Raw genomic sequence first — 5,211 nt, 5'->3', positions numbered from 1 at the left:
GTGGGGGGATGAGAAGGATGTTTAACCACATTTATATATAACTACATTATATGAGTTAATTAATATCCATTGTATTTTGTTGTTCATTTGTGTCTGAAGTGAGGATGGGTAAGCTTTAATTGCTGCCCAAATGTATTCATGCATTTATGTATTTGCATGGGCTTTTGTTTATGTATATTCTGATTCATTGCATACATTGCAGCTTGTGCTTTTAGGTAAGGGTGTTAATCGGTTCGGTTTCGGTTTAAACGATGTGGATCGGTTCGGTTCATATTTATTTGACTAAAACCATAACCACACCATTTACTAAACGGTTCCACTTTCTAAAACCGTGACCGTTTAGTAAACGGTTTCGGTTTCCACAGTTTCTAAATGGTGTCTATTTTACGGTTTGTAAAACGGTTCACAATCGGTTTGTTATAACTTGCAACCATCTCTAAACTGAAGATCATAAGCTTATCAAAAAATAATTGGCAACCACAAATAAGAGATTTTATATTAACGATGGTATGTCTTAATTTGATAAATCTAGAGCTATTTCTTTGCATGGTCATTCTCAAACATTTATAACTAATATAATACAACATCCAAATCCAGCCATCTACAGCATAAAATATTAAAATGATAGGTCATTCAGCCAAAACACTCCATCTATAATAATATAATAACATAGTAACATATATGGAATATAAGTTCATGATCTAAAGCTTAAACTTGAATTGAATTGCAATAAATCATACCAAAGCAGGATGGGCACTTAATTTAATTGTTAATTGTTATATGGATTACTGCCCCTTCTTTATTTAATTATTATACGGATTAATCGGATCGGTTTAAACTGTTTCAATTCGGTTTGAAACCAACGGGTTCCGCGGTTAAAATCGACCCAACCCGTTTAACTAATCGGCCTAAAACTTGAAACCATAACCACACCATTTACTAAACGGTTTTGTGGTTTCGATGTAAATGGATCGGTTTGGTTTCGGTTACAAATTCACATCCTTACTTTTAGGATTTATTTGGTCACTGGTAGAAATAAAGCCTAGAATGGTGTTTACCGTTGCTATTTCCTAGGCTTCGACTGGTTGATTAGTGAACTATTTCTCTATTATTGCTAGGGGTGTCAATTTGTGGCTCGACCCGTTGGAACCAATCGGAATCGACCGTTTATAGCCCGACCTGACCTGGCCCGTTTATAAACGGTCGGTCTCAGTCCTGATACTTGGACCGTCGGGCACCCGATCGAGACCGACCAATTAATACCCGATCGAGACCGGTCTATTTTGCACCGGCCTGGCCCGGCCCGGTTGTAAGATACCTATTTTACCCCCATATGAAAGAGTTAAAAAGAAAAAATAAACAAAGAAACCAAAAACCCTAGTCCCTTGGTCTTCAACCTTTCTCTTCATTTAACACTGCCGCGATCGCCGTTGTGGTCTTCGTTGTCGTTGATTCACCACTCGCCAAGCCCAAGTTGGTCTTCAACCTTCCTCTTCGAGTCTTCGTTTGACACTGCGGAAACTGCATTGCGAGTCGCGACCACCGCTGTGGTTCTTCATTCTCCGGTGTCGTTGATTCTCCAGTCGTCGAGCCCAAGTCGGTCTTCAACCTTCCTCTTCGAGTCTTCGTTTGACACTGCGGCGACTGCGCCGCGACCACCGCTGTGGTTCTTCATTCTCCGGTGTCGTTGATTCGCCAGTCGCCGAGCCCAAGTCGGTCTTCAACCTTCCTCTTCGAGTCTTTATTTGACACTACGGCGACTACGCTGCGACCGCCGTTGTGGTTCTCCATTCTCCGTTGTCGCCGATTCGCCAGTCGCCAAGCTCATTGAGCTTAGTTCTTCATTTCTTTGCTGTCGTAATATATGGTGTTGGCCGTCTATTACTTCCATTTCCTTCATTCAAACGCATCTGGATTGGAGCTAGATTAATTTCGGTGAGTTTCTGCTTCTCTTACAAGGTTCAGAGAATTTATTTTTTCTCTCGTGTTGCATGTGCCTCCTTTGGTTAAAAGAACCAAGTTGCTGGTGTGTCTGATCCTGTAATATTATAAGGATGTTTTGTGTAAGTTCACAGCTATTAGTCTTGCAGCAGTTTTGCACATTTTAAACAGTTAGGAGTTCACAACTGTGTCGCATGGTTGCATGTGTGTTGGAATCTACAGATGCTTTTGATCTTGGAGATGATTTCTTGCAATGCTCATTGCTATACTCCAGTGAAGCCTGATATGGATTATTGAACATTTTATTACTATCTGGTGGAGGACTTGTGTGGCAGATAACATTTTATTGCATGTTGTATTTCACAGGTTTCTTTGAACTAACAACTTAGACCTATTTTCATGATTTTTTTTTTTGTGGGGGTGGGGTGGCTTTGATTTCATGGTGATAATACAATTAAACTCAACAACAGTGGACTAAACCCCATCGTCCGTCACGACGTCGTTGTTCAATAATATTAAAGAAGTCCCGTTTAAAAATCGGTTATGCCCGTTTAACATTAAACATGTCCATGGCCCCGTTAAGGCCCGACTAAAACCCGATTAAGGCTCGATTTTAATAGTCTGACTATAGCCTGAGATTGACCGACCGAATATAAAGTGTACCATGCCCTCACTAACTAAGCCCGATTAGTGAAATGGGCGGACACGGTGCAACCTTTAAAAGTCTTCAAGCCCGATTAAGCCCGATCAAAATCGGACCGGCCCGACCGATTGACACCCCTAATTATTGCTATCATTTAACTACGGCTAATCAACTTCATTTTTTGTTGACATTAATTCCTTGAATAGAATTGTAAATGCTATTCAAGATTCTGCTATATTTTCCTATTGGTTTCAAAAGTTGAATATAGCTCTTTGTTTTGATGGGGTGGCTTTGATTTCATGGTGATAATACAATTAAACTCAACAACAGTGGACTAAACCCCATCATCCGTCACGGCGTCGTTGCTCAATAATATTAAAGAAGGCCCGTTTAAAAATCGGTTACACCCGTTTAACATTAAACATGTCCATGGCCCCGTTAAGGTCCGACTAAAACCCGATTAAGGCTCGATTTTAATAGTCGGATTATAGCCCGAGACCGACCGATCAAATATAAAGTTTACCATGCCCTCACTAACTAAGCCCGATTAGTGAAATGGGCGGACACGGTGCAACCTTTAAAAGTCTTCAAGCCCGATTAAGCCCGACCGAAATCGGACCGGCCCAATCGATTGACACCCCTAATTATTGCTATCATTTAACTACGGTTAATCAACTTCATTTTTTGTTGACATTAATTCCTTGAATAGAATTGTAAATGCTATTCAAGATTCTGCTATATTTTCCTATTGGTTTCAAAAGTTGAATATAGCTCTTTGTTTTGAATCTTTCTATATGGCAACCCTATTTCAAGTTGTCTCAGAACATAGAACTTTCACCCCATCCAAATATGAGGGAATGTATTGAAAAATATTCATCTTTTCTTAAGGCCATAAGGCCATAAATGTATTTGGTTAGAACAATCAATAATATTGTAAGTACAGTGTTTACCATTTTCTCAAAGGTGTTTTGGATGTGAACTGGAAGTTGTTCTGAAGTGTGGTTGGTGGAAGTGCCCTTAAAGTCTAACTTAAAGTTGTCGAAAAGGTAAAACAAAAGTTTAAATGATATCATGTATTTAATTTAATTTAAATATTAAAGAAATGGTTAAAATAATTGAAACGTTCATAGCTATGACGTCGTGATTAAGGGGAAAATCATTTCTTCACCTGAACATGATTATATAGATTTGTTCATATATGTTAAGCCACCCTATAATCAAGAAAAAGATCATTCCTTCATCTAAACTTGATTATACAAAAATTTGAAACATTTATGGTTTGGAATATTTGCAAGACCTATCTACACGTAAAGGATGTTTTGCCTTCGACCTCTTTCATCTCCTTCATTCTGTTTGGCCAGGTGCATCCTTCCTCTCCCTTCCTTACTTTGTGAAGGACATACAACTATAATCATTCCTTTGCCCAAACACACTATAAAAAACTTCCCCTTTTTTTCTCTTATAAATTTAGTTGATTCTCATTTTTTTTATCCATATCATTTATATAATCGGTTGAGACAATCACTAGCTTTGTTAGCTTTATTTCTTATAAAGTTCCAGCAGATCGGACAATTCAAGCAATCTTCTAGAATGGGTCATTATAGGCTTTGAAATCTACTAAACTGTTTATTCTCTTTATTCTAGGTAGCCTTTATTGGAGAAACACCTTTGCTTGTATCTGATTGAATTATGTCTTTGCCATGGCAAACAATGTGGTTGCCATCACAGTTGAAGCTTTTTTCTTGGTAAACAGTTGCAGCTTTACTTAAGCTCTATTTGATTGCAAGGGGAATTAAAGGGAAGGGAAGTGAAATTTTCACGCTTAAAAATATTTGTAAACATTACCCTATATGACAATATAATTAATTTCAAATTATTCCATATTTGGTTATTAGGAACCAACACATAACCACACGCCTTGAGACACTCCAAGGCGTTGAATCTAAGCCACCGCCTCTATTGCGTAGTAGAGGAGCCCCATACTTCTCAATTGGACATACTATCCATAAAAGAAATGAAAACCACAAGTAAGAATATATTTACAAAAAAAAAAAAAAAATTGTAATTAGTACCCAATGTGACTATGTCAATTAACTCTAAATCATTCCATGTATGATTATTAAATTTTACTTTACTTTGCATCCAGAACCCTTTGATATAAAATATAAAATAAAAATTACATATAAAATGTATTATTACTGTAATTTATACATTCAAATGGGATCACATGGCATAATGGTTACAAAAATTCCTTTTTTAAGTTTGAAAATTTCGCTTCTCTTCCCTTTAAATCTATTTGCAATCAAACATAATCTTAGGTTTCATAATGTCATCTATGCAAACATCGAAATCTAATCATTGGCCACCTAATATTTGAAAAATTGCTTGAAGAGGAACATGACTAAATTTCATCTATGCAAACATGGAAACCCAATTATTGGGCATCTATTACTTGAAAAATTGCTTGAAGAGGAACATGACTAATTAGGCCTTTTATGTTTGGAAGCCATGATAAGAAAAAAAAAGAAAAAGATAAAAAATTTTTGAATTTGAGGAGAGAATAGGTATATAAAAAATCATTGTGTAATCATTTTTTCGTTTGTCTTATTACATTTTCTGTACTTTTT

Source organism: Macadamia integrifolia, chromosome 6, assembly GCF_013358625.1.
Source record: "Macadamia integrifolia cultivar HAES 741 chromosome 6, SCU_Mint_v3, whole genome shotgun sequence".
Lineage (NCBI taxonomy): Eukaryota > Viridiplantae > Streptophyta > Magnoliopsida > Proteales > Proteaceae > Macadamia > Macadamia integrifolia.
Note: the sequence above shows the minus strand (reverse complement) of the source record.